The sequence below is a fragment of the Macaca fascicularis genome, chromosome 1 (assembly GCF_037993035.2).
Source record: "Macaca fascicularis isolate 582-1 chromosome 1, T2T-MFA8v1.1".
In the NCBI taxonomy this organism is placed as follows: Eukaryota; Metazoa; Chordata; class Mammalia; order Primates; family Cercopithecidae; genus Macaca; species Macaca fascicularis.
The window spans coordinates 130,839,022-130,860,645 of NC_088375.1; the positions used below are offsets into that span (position 1 = coordinate 130,839,022).

Below are 21,624 nucleotides of genomic sequence, written 5' to 3' on the forward strand. Positions count from 1 at the left end.
ATAAGTTTTCTGGAGAAACTGCAATACCTAATTTATCTTTTTACCTCTCATATCTACTATTATACCTTGCTGGTGGTGTGCATTGTACTGCTGTCAATTTGTGATAGAAATATTTAAACAGTGTCTTTTAATTAATATTCTCCTCATTAGTTAGTATATCTCAATTACAATGTCAGTGTTTTCTTTTCATTTATAGCATGTCATTTATCACTAAAAACTCTAAATATTCTTTCCAATGAGTTAAAAGAAAGAAAAACTATTCTCTGTTGGAACATGAATAGCAAATTTTCAGAAAATAATACTTGTCAAACACAAAGATGAAAAAAGAAATCCTAGTCAATTTAAAACACAGAGAGGACTGATATTGATGGAACACAAGTGTCTAAGATAGAATTGTATGGAATTCCTATAGTAACACCCAATTTTTGTAAACTATATGTCCAGGAACAAAGGCTCCATTTTAGATCTCACTGTGTCTAAAAAGCAATCTTTCTTAGCAAAGTTCCAATATTCCTCTTCAATTTCAATATGACATTTTGTTCTAAGGTTAATAGATATTAGAAATATGTCCAATCACAGAATATCAGCTACAACAGGACAGTAAACATAGAGTAGATAATTCTGTGGCTTTGATTTTATTACTAGACTATCAGAGGAATCAATTTGGACTAGATGTAAGATCTTCATCCTTTCACACATTCAGTCCCAAATAAGGCAGTGTCGTTGTGAAAAAACTTTGAGTTTAGGTATGGTAAGTTATGCTACTAAATATTAATAATAATCACAGTACTGCGTTAAGGCATATACCTCAAAACATATCTTAACATGTAAACATTGTGACAAGTGCTAAGTATTTTGACAACATAATAAGTACATTTGGATGACTGAGTGAAACATGTCAGTTCCAGCAGAATTATTTATATGTGTGTGCTAGAGGACAGTGAGTTTGGAGCAGTGTTAGGCACTAAAGCAACTTTAAAGCAACAACCCAGGGGAGTCCAAAAAGGAGGGAAATACTGTGTCTGTTTTAGCCTGTTTGGGCCACTATAACCAAATACCATAAACTGAGTGTCTTACAAAAGCAGAAATTTATTTTCCACAATTTGGAAGACTAAATTCAAAATCAAGCAGATTTTGTGTCTGGTGAACGCTAACTTCCTAGTTCAAAGAGGGTACCTGTGGCTCTGTCCTTATTTGCTGGATTAGTCAAGCATCTTATTCATAATAGCACTAAAAAGAGTTCCACTCCCAAGTTCCTAATACTATGACCGCAGGTATTAGAATTTCAACATATAAATTTTTGGGGTGAATTCACCCTAACAATGTTTGATTATTGAACTAATTCTAATAGTGTTGTAATTACTGACAGCTAACGATGGATTCACTGAGAATTCTGAGGTGTTCCTGCTTGCCTACAGGGTTTACTGTAATATATATATGTATATATATATACACACACACATATATAGTATATAAACTGTAGTGTGTATATATATACACACACACTGTAATGTATATAGTAATATATTTCTTGTTCTGAGAATAAGACAAGATCATGAGGTTGTATCTTAGAACTACGTTCAATGCCCATAAGAATCCAAGAAACTTAATACATGTAATTGGAAATGTTTTATTTCTTCATGGTGGAATTCTCGACATGATCAGAAGCTGTACTGATGGTGTAATTCAACTAATGAGAAAGACTGCAAGAGGCAAGAACTTTCTTTTTCTCAAGAGATTGGGAAATCATGAGGAGAAAAAACTCATAGAGAAAGAAAGGCAAAGAACTTTATGAAAGGATAAAGGACAACAAATGATTCTGAGATCTAAATACTGCTTCTAGACCTCAGTCTTTTTGTTGCTGTTGTTGTTGTTTGACAAGTCCACAGATTGATAGTTAAGGCCAGGAAAGGAAAGTATGCAAGTAAACTGAAAATGTTTGTGGTAAATTTGGATTAAAAGGCAGCAATGATTTGAGAACTAACGTAGCACATCACTGTTGAAGGAAAGAGATTCTTCGCAAACAAAACAAGACTTTGGCATACCAAGAGCTTCCACCCATCAGTAGGTAGCTGAGTTCCATCAGTGGTTTTGTCGTGAAAGAAGAGCTTCAATACAGCATGGCCTTTTTACAAAAAGCATTAGCATCAGCAGGAAAGAGACTGGTTCCTATATTGATTAAAAGGCAATTTCACCTGACTGCTTAACAGGCACCTCGGAAGCCATAACATACAGAAGGAAAAGAGCTGGTACTGCATGATTCTAAGGAATATGTTCACACATGAGATATGGTACCCAGCTTTTCAGTTAGAGAATTTGGAGACATTGAAAGCAAGCTGTAAATGCCACAATAATAAACGATGTCAGTCTTAGACACACAATGAAACATAAAACTTGGGACTTGTTTTCACTTAAATCTGGAAGTTAATACCTACTTGAAGAAACGAAGCTGCTGTTTAAAGAACACATTCTATTCAACAAGGCTGCACTTTCAGGAAGAATAACAAATTAATTACTCGTGAGTCCAGGATATGATGACAAATTAAGATTGCGTGGAAATAGAAGACCCTGGAGATATAAAGGGACATGAGGGACATGTATGTGTCAGAGAAAGTGAAAATGAGTCCATACAAAAACAGTTTTGGAAAAGACTACAGAACAATAGAAGCAATCGGTTAGGCTGGGCAGAGTGGCTCACGCCTGTAATCCCAGCACTTTGGGAGGCCGAGGTGGGCGGATCAACTGAGGTCGGAACTTCAAGACCAGCCTTATCAACACGAAGAAACCCCGTCTCTACCCAAAATACAAATTAGCTGGGCTTGGTAGTGCATGCCTGTAATCCCAGCTATTCAGGAGGCTGATGCAGGAGAATCCCTTGAACCTGGGAAGCGGACTTTGCGGTGAGCTAGGATTGCAACACTGCACTCCAGCCTGGGCAACAAGAGTGAAACGCAATCTAAAAAAAAAAATAAATAAAAGAAAAAGAGCAGTCGGTATTCGGTGTTAGGATAAATGCTTTGACTTTTGAATGACAAATACAATCGAACTCGCCAAAGACAATTTGTTAGCCTTTCTAACTGGGACGTGCAGGGATGCAATAGATTAGATCTAACTCCAACACACAGCCTGGAGTAAAGCCCAGACAAACTGCAATATGAAGCAGAACTGCCCTTAAATAACCTGGGGATTTGGGAGTAAAAAAAATTGTTTAAAGTTACCAAGAATTTAAGATTGTTATGTAACATTATTGCAGCAGAAAATTGAATATTAAACATTTTTATACTACTTATGAGTTTCATTCAACTCATTTTCAATTAAATGTACAAACAATGCTTGGGGAAATAGCAACACAATTTCCACATGTGATTAGATTATTTCACAATACTCTTAAAAATTTTAATTTTTTAATCTTTCAAAAACATTTCCCTTATAAGATATTAAAATAAAATGTCTAAAAAACATCACAATTTAAAGTTTTTTTTTCTATACTTGAATTTAAAAGCAACATTTTATGGCTGTTGAACAACTCTAACTTCCTTTCTTAAAACTTCCTTTCTCTGAATTACCTTTAAAGATTCTAGATTTGGAAAAAGCTGCTTACCACCACTTATAAAATATCTTGTATACTCACGGTTAACTTATAACCTAATTGAGAGTTGTGGGTTTCACCTATGATGTCACCTTTTGTAAAGTTCAAAATCCAGAAATATTAACTGCTTGGTTTGGCTAAACTCAGGTAACAGAATATTTCAAAGGATTTTCTTCAAGAGTGCTCAGCTTGATTAAAAGTGTATATTCAAGTTATAGGTATATTTAAAAGGCCTTTATGTTTTTCTCTTCGTGGATCACGTTTCTCTTGAAAAGAACTTTTCTGTTGACTGAATTACTTTTCCCCACTCTGGTCTTTCCACTCTAAATGTACCCAGGATAACTTCTGGTGGCCTGAAACTTTTTGGGAAAAATAGAAAAGGCATGATGGATTCCATTTTGGGAGAAACCTCTATTTTCCACATGGAACTCCAGAATTTACAGGCTGATAGATCCCACTCAAAATCTGTTTTGTCTTACAGCTATACACGTTTATTAGGCCCTAGAAACTTCACGGTTTTCTATCCCTGCTCTTAAAGGGCTCCACTGGGAAGCCAATAATTCACTTAGGAAACAGGACAAGAAAAAAAATCTTATAAATGCTGTATCTTCTTCTGTTTTTCTGTGTAGCGATATGTGTTGTGTGTGATGACTGTAAGAAGAGCTCTAATTGATTGCCTTAAATAAAAATAAGCACTTAAATCAAATATTATAGAGGAAAGTTAAAACTATAATGTGTTTAGTTTATGTGACTTTAATCTTTAAGAAATAAAAATTGTTTTAAAGATTAAGTTGGTAAAATGCAAATGTCATCAAAATGTAAATAGGAGGTATAAATCATGTAAGTTAGATACCAGGTTTGCTAAATGTTTCAAGTTGTACACTGCCTGCTTTACAGCTTGGTAAGGCCGGGAGACATAAGAAATTAACTATGCCCCTAACAATGCTGAGAAAAGTCAGACTTTATCTGCATCTAGTACATAATTAAAACAACTAACCAGGTTTCACAGTAAAGTTGAAAATTGCTAAGAGTTACCATTAAAACATGTAAATAAGAGAACTAAAAAGAAATTTACATGCAAGATGTGTAAGAACAGTAAAATGTGTTTTTGGTAAAAGATTATCAAAAGGTATAAAAATGTAAACCTTGTCTATGGAAAAAGGATTATTTTGAAACCAATGTAAGGGTAAAATTTGGCTTCTCTCCCTTGTACAGATTTTCATGTAATAGAGAAGATAGTGAAATATTTTGTTTGCCTTGTTGGTAGACTGCCAAGGAGAGAAAAGGTTAGATAGGAGACAAACTGTTTGGAAAGTGAAGTCTTCTCTTTTAATGAGTAAAGGTTATTGCCTAGTTTTAAAATTTCTGAGTCATCATTTTGGCAAAATAAATAACTTACGTGTAATCGGGAATTGTATTTCATAATATCAAGTGTTTTAAACCTCTAACATTTGACAGGCTTTCCAAAATCAAACTTCATATTCAAAATTGTCTCTCCTGAAACCTAGCTTTTGTATGCTACAGAGGGTCCTGAAACATCCAGAAGAGAGGTAAACAGAATTTTTTGGCATGTTTAGGTAAGTGGGATTGCAAAAATTATGTTATATTTTAGTGATAGTTTTAATATATCTTCCAAAATTGTATGGGATTTTAAAAATCCTAAACCTTGAGTATATGCTGTGAATCATAATAAGGATTATAATATTAAGTTGCTGCAAACCACAGAAATAACCAAATATCTTTGCCAATCATGTTCTTGACTGTAACTAACCTGAACACTTTGTCATCTACAGAAAATTGTTGTCTTGTTTTAATCCTCTTCAAAAGATGTTTTACAATCAACTGTAGGACTTTAAAAACATGCTCACAAATGCAGGTTTCTGATAACTTTGGAAATCATGACATGGGAATAAAAGAAAACATAAAAGAGTCATGAAGAGCTTAACTGTGAATATCAAACAGGAGTTAATCTCATGAACTAAACTAATAGATGTCAGAAATAATATTTTTTACTTTTTGCTTAAAACATTGCTATTCTTTGTTTTGTTCTTTAGAGTTAAAGAAACTTTTAAGCTGTCTACAGCTCTTAACAATTGAGTAAGGTATACATACTCCTGTGAACAAAATTTGGAGCACATTTGTTTCTCTCTGCTGGGTTACTCTAGAATTTGGAAACTATTTGGGAATATTCTTAACTAATGATAATATAGTTATTTGCACCAGTGCAGTAACAATCCATTTTCTTTTGTAACATGACACAATTGGAGAAACTGGTTGTTTTACCAAGGTTTTGACTGGAAGGATATGCTTCTCTTTGAGGAATCAAGTTTCACTTACACAGCCAAAAAAAGCACACTGGCAAATGTAGCCTCCTACCCTGTCTACACAATCTGTGTACAGGGCTTCTAATCTATGGTGAGTAAACAATGTCACTACCTAACAGGCCCAGGAACCACACATTCTTGTGACCTTAAGAAGAGAGGAATTCACTCAATTTGTAGGTATTTGAGGGTACAAACTCATGGCTGGGCTTGGCTTTTAAAAAGTCCTATCTGAGATTCCATGTGGAACAGAGTTTCATGAAAGATAATTTTAAAAGACTATGCAAAAATAACTATTTTTGCTTCACTTTATGCAAATAATCAAGTCAAGTATAAGCCTAAGTTTATTTTGCAAACAACTCAGTAATAGTTTATTTTTAACAAAGCAATTATCATGATTTGTTTTGAACAAAACTGAGGCCAGGAGAAAGAAAAATTTGATTCAAAACTTATCATACACTTGTCATTAAATTCTAATCTCATTAGTTGTTTTTAAGTTTTGCCTACTCTGTTAGTCTGTTCTCATGATCCTAACAAAGACACACCTGACACTGGGTAATTTATTTAAAAAGGAGGTCTAATGGACTCACAATTTCACATGGTTAGGAAGGCTTCACACTCATGATGGAAGGCAAAAACATGGAAGCAGACAAGAAAGAGGATGAAAACCAAATGAAAGGGATTTCCTGTTATAATACCATCAGATCTCCTGAGACTTATTCACTACCATGAGAACAGTATGGGGAAAACCACCTCCCATGATTCAATTATCTTCCCTAGATCCGTCCCACAACTCATGGGAATTATGGGAGCTACATTTTAAGAAGTGACTTGGGTGGGGCAAAGCCAAACTATATCACCTACATTTTAGACTAACCCTGCTTATTCCTGTAAACAAATGAGCAATCTTTGGCTGAAACTCAATATAAAAAAGGGATAAGTAGTGTAAAAATCTGGATCAATATTCTAGTTTCGGGCAATGATTCTGCAAATCTCACCAGATTATGAGAGTATACAGGGTACCCACAACCAAGAAGTTTCTTTGTTTGGGAAAATAAAACAAGGAAGTTAACCAAAGCCAAGTCCCTTGCACCCAAATCTTAGCAGGTATAAATATAGCAAACATTTATCTGGGTATGGCTGAAGCATTGAGATTTTTGAGCTATCATTATTTATCCCCTTGTTTCATTTTTATACATGTCCTGTAATAACTCATTTTTTTCTTGCCTAAAGTCTATCAAGCTACAAATGATGATGCAAATGAAACCATGCATGGAAACACATTTCTTCCAAGGATCCTTAGAAAGGTCACAGGAGGAACCCTAGCTGCTGTTCCCCACACAATGCCCCTTTCCAGCAGGACATAGCAAGAAGAATTATCACCTACCTCCTTAACAGCAGTTAGGGTCTCCACTCCTGCAGGGAAAAATGAGAGAGGAGAAAGAAACAAACCAGTCAGGCAGGCAGTTAGGGTGGGTCCTCAGCTGAATTCTTTCAAACAAAATAATAGCCTAAAAAATCCAACTATAGTCACATAAATGTAAACTTGCATAGTGAGGTTTGACTAAGACATGCCCACAGCCGCACAGATAAGAAAATCTACACAGGTGACTTGTGCAGACATACTCACAATAAAAGGTTCCATCCCCCATGATATGGTTTGGCTGTGTCCCCACCCTAATCCCATCTTTAATTTCAACATGTTTGGGAGGGAACCAGTGGGTGATAATTGAACCATGGTGGCACGTCTTTCCCATGCTGTTCTTTTCTCAGGGTAGTTAATAAGTCTCACAAGATCTGATGGTTTTAAAAAGGGGAAGTTCTCTGCACAACCTCTTTTCTCCTGTCGGCTGCCATGTGAGACATGCCTTTTACCTTCTGCCATAATTGTGAGGCCTTCCCAGCCATGTGACACTATAAATCCAATATTCCTCTTTCTTTTGTAAATTTCTCAGTCTTGTGTATGTCTTTTTCAGTAGCATGAAAATGGACTAATACCATAAATGGGTACCAGGAGTGGAGTGATGCTAAAATTATACACGAAAATATGGAAGTGACTTTGGAACTGTGTAAGAGACAGAGGTTGGAACTGTTTGGAGGTCTCAGAAGAATATAAGAAAGTGGGGGAAAGTTTGGAACTCCCTAGAGACTTGTTAATGGCTTTGAGTAAAATGCTAATAATGATATAAAATCCAGGCTGAGGTGGTCTCAGATGAAGATGAGGAACTTGTTGGGAACTGGAGCAAAAGTGACTCTTGTTATGGTTTAGCAAAGAGGCTAGTAGCATTTTGTCCCTACCCTAGAGATTTGTGAATCTTTGAACTTGAGAGAGATGATTTAGTGTATCTGGCAGAAGAAGTTTCTAAGCAGCAAAGCATTCAAGAGGTAACTTAGGTGCTGTTAAAGGCATTCAATTTTAAAATGGGAAACAGAGCATAACAGTTTGGAAAATTTGCAGCCTGATATGATTGAAAGAACAAATCTCTTTTTCTGAGAAGATATTCAAGTCAGCTGCAGAAATTTGCATACGTAACCAGGAGCCAAATGTTAATCTCAAAGACAATGGGGAAAATGTCCCCAGGGCATGTCAGGGGTCTTCACAGCAGCCTCTCCTCTCACACGCCCAGAGGCCTAGGAGGAAAAAGTGATTTCTTGGGCTGGGCATAGAATCCCTGTGCTATGTGCAGCCTAGTAACTTGGCGCCCTGCATTCCAGCCACTTCAGCCATGGATAAAATGGGCTAAGGAACAGCTCAGGCTATTGCTTCAGAGGGTGGGATCCCCAAGCCTTGATATTTTCCATGTAATGTTGAGCTGGGGGTACACAGAAGTCAAGAATTGAGGTTTGGGAACCTACCCCTAGATTTCACAGGATGTATAGAAACACCCAGATGTCCAGGCAAGAGTTTGCTACAGTGGCAGGGCCTTCATGAAGAAACTCTGCTAGGTTCATGCAGAAGAGAAATATGGGTCAGAGCATCCACACGGGGTCCCTACTGGGGCACCACCTAGTGGAGCTGTGAGAAGTGGGCCCCCCTCCTCCAGATCCCAGAATGCTAGATTCCTTGACAGCTTGTCCGTGCACCTGTAAGAGCTGCAGACACTCAACACCAGCCAGAGAAACCAGCCAGGATGGGGCTGTATTCAGTGAAGCCACAGAGGCAGAGCTTCCCAAGGCCATGGGAACCCACCACTTGCATCAGTGTGACCTGAAAGTGAGACATAGATTCAAAGGAGATCATTTTGGAGATTTATGATTTGACTGCCTTACTGGAATTCGTACTTGAATGGGGACTGTAGTCCCTTTGTTCTGGCCAGTTTCTCCCATTTGAAACAGCTGTATTTACTCAATGCCTGTACCCCCATTGTATCTACGAGGTAACTAACTTCCTTTTGATTTTACAGGGTCATAGGCTTACCCTGTCTCAGTTAAGACTTTGGACTGTGAACTTTTGAGTTAATGCTGAAATGAGTGAAGACTTTAGAGGACTGCTGGGAAGTCACGATTGATTTTGAAATGTGAGGACATGAGATTTGGGAGGGGCTGGGGCAGTGCGATAGGGTTTGGCTGTGTCCCCATCCAAGTCTCATTTTGAATTTCCAGGTGTTGTGTGAGGGACCTTATGGGAGGTAATCAAATCATGGGGGCAGGTCTTTCCTGTGCTAATGAATAAGTCTCATGCAATCTGATGTATTTAAAAACAGGAGGTTCCCCACACAAGTTCTCTTCTCTTGTCTGCCAACATGTGAGATGTACGTTTCACCTCTGTCATGATTATGAAGCCTCCCCAGCCACATGGAACTGTAAGTCCAGTAAACATTTCTTTTGTAAATTGTCCAGTCTCAGGTATGTCTTTATGAGCAGCATGAAAACGGACTAATACACCTTGACACATGAGCAGTAAAGGGAACAAAGCAATATGGAGTAACTAAAGCTATGGGTCACATGTAAATTAGGACAAGGTGAAGCTACCAGAAATTTCTACTGTATGCAAATGAGATGCCTAGCCCTTATCAGGTTTTTGATAAAAGGGTTTGCATTCAACTGTAAAGATGACAACCTTCTTTTAAGCCCCCTTTCCACAGTGGAGAGCTTTCTTCTTTTGCTTATTAAACTTTCATTTCTACCTCACTTTGGTGTCCACACTTCTTAATTTTCAAGGTCATGAGACAAAGGACTCCAGGTGATGCCTCAAATAAGAGACTGCCACATGGTAGTGCATTGGTCGAACTGTAATATTTGGAAACCCCTTGCCCTTTGTTTACCTTTTCAATTACTTAAACCCAGGATACACTTAAAGGTTCTGTATGTTTGTGTGTGTGTATAGATGTGTGTGTGTGTATAGATGATGTATGTGTGTGTATATACATATACACATGTATACATACATATATGTATTCATATATATACATGTATTTTTATATATATATATGTATACACATGTATTCATACATATATATGAAAATCTGTAAGACCATACATTCAAAACATTTCTATGTGGTCTCTCTTAAATTAATCCCCTGCAAAATGCAGTTTGATTTTACACAAAACATTCCCTTTCTCAGAAAAAGTTCTGGTAATGTATTATTTTCTCGTTTTATTTCTTCATTTTTAAGCTGTTTGTGATAAAAGGATACAAATTAAGTTTTTGATTCAATATTTTAGAAGAAAATGCAGAAAAATGTTTATACTAAGTAATGTTTTTCTCTCTGAAACAAAATTTTTAAAAATTTGGCCGAGTGTAATCCCAACACTTAGGGAGGCTGAAGCAGGAGGATTGCATGAGCCCAGAAGTTCAAGACCAGCTTTCCCTATTTAAAAAAAAAAAAAAGAAAAAAGAAGTTTATTTTAAAAAATATTAACAAATAAAAACATAAATAAAAAACTTACAGGCTTATTTTTCATTGAAATAGTTGTAAGGGAGGATAAGTTACTTTTTCTCTACCTTCTTTGGTTTAATGGTGGGGATATATGAATCAAATAAATAAAAGCTTAATAAGAGAGGGAAAAACATATTGAATTATGTAGATAGCCAGGAACATAAGAGGCATCCACAAAGAGTGCAAAAATGAAATCCTTAAGCTATGGAGTTTCTCCCAACAGTAGCCAAAAGAAATAAAAATTTAGACAAACCCTCTGAGAGGGTTGGTAGAACACCAGTGGCAAGAGGGTGCAACCTGCATCTCTATCTGACCATCTACAAATTCTCAGGGCATCCAGTCTGATGATTGACTGTCTGTACAGCAAGCCCAACATCATGTACCCTGCCACCAGGAGGAAAGCCAAGCCAAGCACTCAAGACACAGAATGAGACCAACAGGAAAGCAATGGCTGTCCCTGGGAGTGAAAGGGTCAATAAGCAATGAATATTCAAGAGAAAATTCACCAAAATCCCATTCCAAAGAACTAATTCTTATAATTGTTTTTCTCCTGCAAATCTCAATTTGGAAAAGAAAAAACAGAGTCCTGTATTTGTATTTTTGCAGGCAAAACTCCAGGATCTGATCCAGCAAAAATTTCTACATCAGCTTTGTCGGATCTCAGTTCAGCTACAGCCTCTGGAGCAAGTGGGATGCCTGCCTGTCCATTCATGGTTGCCTAAGCCACAGGAAAGAAGAAACACTTTTTCTCTTCCCTCCTGGTTCAGTGTCTGGGACCCTACAAATTAAACTGACCACAGAAAGGGTAACAAGAAAAAAAAATTAATGATGTACATACACATGGAAATTCACAAAGAAATGTGATGCAAAGAGGCAATTAGAATTTGGGGTGTGTATCTTAGACTAGCCAAAGAAACCAAGTTTAGGGCTGCTTGGTGCAGGAGGTAAGTTATGGGAAAGCAGGGGGAGGAACTGTATTCTAAATAAGGATTGTTTAATAAGGTTTCTTATGCAGATAAGTCATCAGCTATTAAGAGTTGTCTGTGGAGTAGTTTTCTCACAAGTACGCTAGAGGCAGACACCTTTACATACTGAAATTTAATTATTGCTTTTAGAAAGGGGAAAGTCAGAGAGCTAATTGCTTTCTGCCCAAAAAGTTATTATACCAAAGTGACATATTTTGGAGGGGCATATTTTGGTACACTTCAGGATATTTTACTGGATGCAATTCTATATTTTAATGTATTATAGTGATATTCATCATAAGATAGGAGAACACTTTATTTCTTCTACAAATACAGCAGTAGCACTAAAATCATTAGTTCCTGCTAGAATGCGGTGCTTTATTTAATTTTATAGCATGCTTCAGTTGTCATTTGACTGACAGCTAAATCAAGAGATAATTCTATTTTTCCCTACCCATGGTATAAAAATAGTAAGCAGGAAGCAGGTTGTCATACAAATCAGTAATTTTGACATATGCCAGTTGAAGCCTGGAGTGAACATTGACAAATACAGGTTCATGCAAATCTAAAGCCATTCAAAGGTTGGTAGTCCTATGTGCTAGTGAGTGAACTATGATGGAATTTAGTTTCATTTAAATTACAAACCTGGAGGCTGGGGGAGTAGGGAAGCAAACTAAACGTAGTATACACTAAAACTGAATAAATTAATTCTGTAGTAATATTAATAAAGGGACTGATAATTACTTCATAGAATTTCCCAGTGATAACATATAATTACCATGCATAAGTAGAGATATGTTTATATTCAGAGATGACGTTGCTGGTATTAATATATCAAATCCAATAGGAAAGTCTTGATAGAAAATGGATTCTTCTGTTATTGGATACATTCTACCCTGTCATTGTATTTTTCACTAGTATTCCATTAATGTGCTTCTCTAGCCTCACCGATTAACTGATCTATTCCCTGTCACTCGTTTCATTAATTCCTTTGGGCTTTTGTCATGCTTTTTCTTCTTTGGGAATCAATTTCTCTCCGTTCTCTTCCTTACAAATCTCCCTCATCCATCTCAAGACCTTCCTTTATCATTAAGCTTTCCCAGGTCATTTCAGCATGTGTACTATCCCCTTCCATTGAAACCAAACAACCTACTTCCTTACTTTATTATGCATCACTTTAACTATTCCTCTGCATTCTTATTAACACATCATATAGTTATATTTTGCATTGCCAACTATCCTCTGAACTTCAACATGGGTTACATGTTTCTAAGCACCTAAAAGAGTGCTGCAAAAAATACATATACGTTTCATTGGTTTGATGAGGGTCTTCACTGCAATGTACAGATTTATTTAATTTTGCTTGAGGTCATAGAGCACACATAAGATATCTGAGCACACATAAATACCTAAGCATAACAAACCTGATGCTAAAGTTTAAGAATTAGACTTTCCTATAAATTTTATGACCTAGAACTAAATTAGAAACAACATTAAAGTTAAGACAGCATTTTGTGTCATCTAGCTTTCAGCTAACAGCACACACAGACTGAATATGGCAAGACTTCAAACAAGAATATATTATTTTCTGCTCCAGTTCCAATGCTTTGTGATTTTTTTTCTTTGAGTTAGATTTTAGGAGAGTATCAGTACTGTGCTGGCCCAAAGTACTGAGAATAACAGTTACATGTTTTTTTTGTTTGTTTGTTTGCTTTTTTTTTTTTTTTATTTTTGAGATGGAGTCTCACTCTGTTGCCAAGGCTAGAGTGCAGTGACACTATCTCGGCTCACTGTAATCTCCCCGACCCATTCAAGTGATTCTTCTGCCTCAGCCTCCCAAGTAGCTGGGACTACAGGCATGCACCACCACTATGGCTAATTTTATTATTTTCAGTAGAGACGGGGTTTTGCCATGTTGACCATGCTGGTCTTGATCTCCTTACTCAAGTGACCCGCCCACCTCAGCTTCCCAAAATGTTGATATTACAGGCATGAGCCACCGTGACTGGCCAACAGTCATATCTTTACTCAAGAGATGAGGAGGTATGCATCTAGCCAGAAGCCGTGGTTAGTGTATTATATACGGTTTCTCATTTAACACAACAGACTGAAAGAGTATATATTGCTTCCATTTTTCAGATGAGAAAACTAGGTTCAGACAAGTTTTTCAAGAATGTGTACTGAATTGATTGTGAAGATATAATAATTTTTCAAAATATGTTTTAAAATATTAAAGAAAAAATAGTGAGTTACATTTGGCAAATTTGCAATTATAGGAAAATAATAAATACTACTTTATCGAAGTCTAAGTGGTGTTTGTTTTACCTATAAACCTTTCAACACACCTGTTTCTGCCTTAAAACAGATTACATGAGTGACCCTGAGCCACACTTGTTTCTTTTTTCAGAGTTTATGTTCAATGTTACAGGACAAAATGAGCAAATAGATAGTGTATACTGTGCATTTGCCCATAGGTTCAACTTCTTGTGAAAGGTCTTTAAAAGTCTTTTAATATATCACTTTTCCTACTGTTTTCTTGAGTATCATTTTTATTGGCACTCATAAATGATTTTTTCTAAAACTTTATGATTTCTTACCAAAAAATTGTAAGTTGCATCTGTTATGTCTAGATTTTTTTATATCTACCTTTGTGTGTGTGTGTGTGTGTGTGTGTGTGTGTGTCTGTGTGTGAGGAAAGTTGCAACAACAAACAAAACAGAAGAAAAATTGAGACTCACTTAAACTAGACCTTAGTAAGACCCTGAAATTTTTTCCAGTCATTTGCAAAATAAAAGAAGGAATTTACTTTGATATATTCATAAAAATAAAGTGTCCTAAAACCCTTGGTTAAAATGATTAGAAGTTTCTCTATCTTTTCCCCCAAAAATCTCATATTTCTAAAATGGAAAGTGATTTCTTTAAAGATTGTCTTATTGAAAATCAGTGTCAAGTCAGGAGCAAGATGGCCGAATAGGAGCAGATCCAGCCTCCAGCTCACAGTGCAAGCATCACAGAGGATGGGTGATTTCTGCACTTTCAACTGAGGTACCGGGTTCATCTCACTGGGGAGTGCCAGATAATCAGTGCTGGTCAGCTGGTGCAGCCCAACCAGCAAGAGTTGAAGCAGGGCGAGCCATCATCTCACCTGGGAAGTACAAGGGGGAAGGGAATCCCTTTTGCTAGCCAAGGGAAACTGAGACACACAACACCTGAAAAATCGGGTAACTCCCACCCTAATTCTGTGCTTTACCAAGGGTCTTAGCAAATGGCACACCAGGAGATTATATCCCACTCCTGGATGGGAGGGTCCCATGCCCACGGAGCCTCCCTCATTGCTAGCACGGCAGTCTGAGATCTAACTGCAAGGCAGCAGCAAGGCTGGGGGAGAGGCACCTGCCATTGCTGAGGCTTAAGTAGGTAAACAAAGCCACCGGGAAGTTCGAACTGGGTGGAGCCCACTGCAGCTCAAGGGGGTCTGCCTGTCTCTGAAGACACCACCTCTGAGGACAGGGCATAGCTAAACAAAAAGCAACAGAAACCTCTGCAGATGTAAATGACCCTGTCTGACAGCTTTGAAGAGAGCAGTGGATCTCCCAGCACAGGGGTTGAGATCTGAGAATGGACAGACTGCCTGCTCAAGTGGGTACCTGACCTCTGAGTAGCCTAACTGGGAGACATCCCCACTAGGTGCACACCGACACCTCACACCTCACACTGCGGGTACACCACTGGGATGAAGCTTCCAGAGCAAGAATCAGACAGCAACACGCACTGTTCAGCAATATTCTATCTTCTGCAGCCTCTGCTGCTGATACCCAGGAAAACGGGGTCTGGAGTGGACCTCAGCAATCTCAAACAGACCTACAGCTGAGGGTCCTGACTGTTAGAAGGAAAACTAACAAACAGAAAGGACACCCACACCAAAACCCCATCAGTTCATCACCATCATCAAAGACCAAGGGCAGATAAAACCACAAAGATGGTGAAAAAGCAGGGCAGAAAAGCTGGAAATTCAAAACATCAAAGTGCATCTCCCCCTCCAAAGGAACACAGCTCATTGACAGCAACAGATCAAAGTTGGATGGAGAATGACTTTGACAAGTTGAGAGAAGAAGGTTTCAGTCAGACAAACTTCCCGGAGCTAAAGGAGGAACTACGCACCCAGTGCAAAGAAACTAAAAATCTTGAAAAAAGAATGGAAGAATGGATAACTAGAATAATCAATGCAGAAGGCCATAAACAAACTGACAGAGATAAAAACCATGACACTAGAAATACGTGACAAATGCAGAAGCTTCAGTAACCTACTCGATCAACTGGAAGAAAGAGTATCAATGATTGAATATGAAATGAATGAAATGAAGCGAGAAGAGAAGTCTAGAGAAAAAAGAGGAAAAAGAAATGAACAAAGCCTCCAAGAAATAAGGGATTATGTGAAAACACCAAATCTATGTCTGATTGGTGTGCCTGAAAGTGAGGGAGAAAATGGAATCAAGATGGAAAACACTCTTCAGGATATCATCCAGGAGAACTTCCCCAACCTAGTAAGGCAGGCCAACATTCAAATTCAGGAAATACAAAGAGTGCCACAAAGATACTCCTTGAGAAGAGCAACTCCAAGACACATAATTGTCAGATTCACCAAAGTTGAAATGAAGGAAAAAATGTTAAGGGCAGCCAGAGAGAAAGGTTGGGTTACACACAAAGGGGAGCCCATCACACTAACAGCAGATCTCTTGGCAGAAACTCTACAAGCCAGAAGAGAGTGGGGGCCAATATTCAACATTCTTAAAGAAAAGAATTTTCAACCCAGAATTTCATTTCCCGCCAAACTAAGTTTCATAAGTGAAGGAGAAATAAAATCCTTTACAGACAAGCAAATGCTTAGAGATTTTGTCACCACCAGGCCTGCAATATAAGAGACCCTGAAGGAAGCACTAAACATGGAAAAGAACAACCAGTACCAGCCACTGCAAAAACATGCCAAAATGTAAAGACCATCGATGCTAGGAAGAAACTGCATCAACTATCGAGCAAAATAACCAGCTAATATCACAAAGACAGGATCAAGTTCGCACATAACAATATTAACCTTAAATGTAAATGGACTAAATGGTCCAATTAAAAGACACAGACTGGTAAATTGGAGAAAGAGTCAAGACCCATCAGTTTGCTGTATACAGGAGACCCATCTCACATGCAGAGACACACATAGGCTCAAAATAAAGGGATGGAGAAAGATTTACCAAGCAAATGGAGAACAGAAAAAAGCAGGGCTTGCAATCCTAGTCTCTGATAAAACAGACTTTAAACCATCAAAGATCAAAAGAGACAAAGAAGGCCATTACATAATGGTAAAGAGATCAATTCAAAAGGAAGAGTTAACTATCCTAAATATATATGCACCCAATACGGGAGCACCCAGATGCAAAAACCAAGTCCTTAGAGACTTACAAAGAGACTTAGTCACCCATGCAATAATAATGGGAGACATCAACACCACACTGTCAACACTAGACAGATCAACAAGACAGAAAGTTAACAAGGATATCCAGGAATTGAACTCATCTCTGCGCCAAGCGGACCTAATAGACATCTACAGAACTCTCCACCCCAAATCAACAGAATATATTTTCTTCTCAGCACCACATCACACTTATTCCAAAATTGACCACATAGTTGGAAGTAAAGAACTCCTCAGCAAATGTACAAGAAAAGAAATTATAACAAACTATCTCTCAGACCACAGTGCAATCAAACTAGAACTCAGGACCAAGAAACTCAATCAAAACCGCTCAACTACATGGAAACTGAACAACCTGCTCCTGAATGACTACTGGGTACATGACAAAATGAAGGCAGAAATAAAGATGTTCTTTGAGAACAAACATACAACATACCAGAATCTCTGGAACACATCTAAAGCAGTGTGTAGAGGGAAATTTATAGCACTAAATGCCCACAAGAGAAAGCTGCCATCTAAAATTGACACCCTAACATCACAATTAAAAGAACTTGAGAAGCAAGAGCAAACACATTCAAGAGTTAGCAGAAGGCAAGAAATAACTAAGATCAGAGCAGAACTTAAGGAGACAGAGACACAAAAAACCCTCCAAGAAATCAATGAATCCAGGAGATGGTTTTTTGAAAAGATCAACAAAATTGATAGACCGCTAGCAAGACTAATGAAGAAGAAAAGAGAGAAGAATCAAATAGATGCAATAAAAAATGATAAAGGGGCTATCACCACCAACCCACAGAAATACAAACAACCATCAGAGAATACTATAAACACCTCTATGCAAATAAACTAGAAAACCTAGAAGAAATGGATAATTTCCTGGACACTTACACTCTACCAAGACAAAACCAGGAAGAAGTTGAATCCCTGAATAGACCAATAGCAGGCTCTGAAATTGAGGCAATAATTAATAGCCTACCAACCAAAAAAAGTCCAGGACCAGACAGATTCACAGCCGAATTCTACCAGACATACAAGGAGGAGTTGGTACCATTCCTTCTGAAACTCTTCCAATCAATAGAAAAAGAGGGAATCCTCCCTAACTCATTTTATGAGGCCAACATCATCCTGATACCAAAGCCTGGCAGAGACACAACAAAAAAAGAGAATTTTAGACCAATATCCCTGATGAACATCGATGCAAAAATCTTCAATAAAATACTGGCAAAGCGGATCCAGCAGCACATCAAAAACCTTATCCACCATGATCCAGTGGGCTTCATCCCTGGGATGCAAGGCTGGTTCAACATACACAAATCAATAAATGTAATCTAGCATGTAAACAGAACCAAAGACAAAAACCACATAATTATCTCAAGAGATGCAGAAAAGGCCTTTGACAAAATTCAACAGCCCTTCATGCTAAAAACGCTCAATAAATTCGGTATTGATGGAATGTATCTCAAAATAATAAGAGCTATTTATGACAAACCCACAGCCAATATCATACTGAATGGGCAAAAACTGGAAGCATTCCCTTTGAAAACTGGCACAAGACAGGGATGCCCTCTCTCACCACTCCTATTCAACATAGTGTTGGAAGTTCTAGCTAGGGCAATCAGGCAAGAGAAATAAATCAAGGGTATTCAGTTAGAAAAAGAAGAAGTCAAATTGTCCATGTTTGCAGATGACATGATTGTATATTTAGAAAACCCCATTGTCTCAGCCCAAAATCTCCTTAAGCTGATAAGCAACTTCAGCAAAGTCTCAGGATACAAAATCAATGTGCAAAAATCACAAGCATTCTTATACACCAGTAACAGACAAACAGAGAGCCAAATCATGAATGAACTTCCATTCACAATTGCTTCAAAGAGAATAAAATACCTAGGAATCCAACTTACAAGGGATGTAAAGGACCTCTTCAAGGAGAACTACAAACCACTGCTCAGTGAAATAAAAGAGGACACAAACAAATGGAAGAACATACCATGCTCATGGATAGGAAGAATCAATATTGTGAAAATGGCCATACTGCCCAAGGTAATTTATAGATTCAATGCCATCCACATCAAGCTACCAATGACTTTCTTCACAGAATTGGGAAAAAACTGCTTTAAAGTTCATATAGAACCAAAAAAGAGTCTGCATTGCCAAGACAATCCTAAGTCAAAAGAACAGAGCTGGAGGCATCACACTACCTGACTTCAAACTATACTACAAGGCTACAGTAACCAAAACAGCATGGTACTGGTACCAAAACAGAGATATAGACCAACGGAACAGAACAGAGCCTTTAGAAATAACAGCACACATCTACAGCCATCTGATCTTTGACAAACCTGAGAAAAACAAGGAATGGGGAAAGGATTCCCTATTTAATAAATGGTGCTGGGAAAATTGGCTAGCCATAAGTAGAAAGCTGAAACTGGATCCTTTCCTTACTCCTTATATGAAAATTAATTCAAGATGGATTAGAGACTTAAATGTCAGACCTAAAACCATAAAAACCCTAGAAGAAAACCTAGGCAATACCATTCAGGACAGAGGCATGGGTAAGGACTTCATGTCTAAAACACCAAAAGCACGGCAACAAAAGCCAAAATTGACAAATGGGATCTCATTAAACTAAAGAGCTTCTGCACAGCCAAAGAAACTACCATCAGAGTGAATAGGCAACCTACAGAATGGGAGAAAATTTTTGCAATCTACTCATCTGACAAAGGGCTAATATCCAGAACCTACAAAGAACTCAAACAAATTTACAAGAAAAAAAACAAACAACCCCATCAAAAAGTGGGCAAAGGATATGAACAGACATTTCTCAAAAGAAGACATTCATACAGCCAACAGACACATGAAAAAATGCCCGTCATCACTGGCCATCAGAGAAATGCAAATCAAAACCACAATGAGATACCATCTCACACCAGTTAGAATGGCAATCATTAAAAAGTCAGGAAACAACAGATGCTGGAGAGGATGTGGAGAAATAGGAACACTTTTACACTGTTGGTGGGATTGTAAACTAGTTCACCATTGTGGAAAACAGTATGGTGATTCCTCAAGGATCCAGAACTATAAATACCATATGACCCAGCCATCGCATTACTGGGTATATACCCAAAGGATTATAAATCATGCTGCTATAAAGACACATGCACTTGTATGTTTATTGCAGCAGTATAGACAATACCAAAGACTTGGAATCAACCCAAATGTCCATCACTGACAGACTGGATTAAGACAATGTGGCACATATACACCATGGAATACTATGCATCCATAAAACAGGATGAGTTCCTGTCCTTTGTAGGGATACGGATGCAGCTGGAAACCATCATTCTCAGCAAAGTATTGCAAGAACAGAAGAGCAAACACCGCATGTTCTCACTCATAGGAGGGAATTGAACAATGAGATCCCTTGGACATCGGAAGAGGAACATCACACACCGGGGCCTATTATGTGGAAGGGGGAGGCTTGAGGGGGGAGGGATGGCATTGGGAGTTATAACTGATGTATATGATGAGTTGATGGGTGCTGATGAGTTGATGGGTGCAGCACACCAACATGGCACATGTATACATATGTAACAGACCTGCATATTGTGCACATGTACCCTAGAACTTAAAGTATAATAACATAATAATGAGCTCACTTGGGACAGGTACTGAGCTAATGCACCAACCATTCTCTGTGACTAGTCACACTCTATGATTATAAGTTTGTTGGTTCAGTTCAACTTATAAATGAAAGTCGAATTATATGGTAATAATGATTTTCAACACAAAGAGTTATTTTCCCTTCTAAGAATAGAGAAATAACTCAGTAATTTCACAGGCCGAATTAGATCTATAGATAAAATGAAATATCTAAAGGACGAAACTGTTAGTACAAATTGGTTTTACAAAGTACTAAGAACATAGTAAAAATGAGTTTCAAATTTATTATACTCAGATGAATGTGGCATCATTTTCCCGGTACTGTTTTAAGAATTCTTCATTGACTTACTAGGTTTATAGCTCACCAAATAATTTACTGCCATTATGGCTTAAAAGTCCTGAAAACATGATGGGTTATTGCCAAAGTACTTGACTTCCCCATGATTTTTATGACCTCAGATCAGGGTTAACCAGAAATTAATTAAATTTGAGAAGAAATAGGAAAAAATGAGAGAAATATCTCTATTACAGGGCCACATCTTCATTAAAAATGTTCTCCTTCACAAAATAGATACATTTTTTCTCTCAATTTTCTCTTTCATTATTATCTCAATTCATTTTACAAATAACTATTGATCTCTTCATAAGACATTCTGGATAATGTCCTGAGACTAAGGATTCAATAAAAGAAAAAAGCAGATGTTTCCCACAGTACTACGTTGAGTGCTAAGAAGTACAGAGAGTA

General features: G+C 37.6%; 1 long non-coding RNA gene across 2 annotated transcripts in view; it reads left to right on the forward strand.

Moving 5' to 3' along the window:
• Positions 1-5,878: 5,878 nt before the first annotated feature.
• Positions 5,879-21,624, forward strand: part of LOC107126868 (uncharacterized) — a 68,638-nt gene continuing 52,892 nt past the window's right edge. Inside the window, exons 1-3 of one of the 2 annotated variants that reach the window (XR_010588498.2) lie at positions 5,879-9,428; positions 9,615-9,713; positions 11,397-11,595. This is a non-coding gene — a long non-coding RNA (uncharacterized lncRNA). Of the gene's footprint in view, positions 9,429-9,614; positions 9,714-11,396; positions 14,059-21,624 lie in introns of those variants that run through there. The other variant, XR_001483849.4, reaches the window with a different exon arrangement.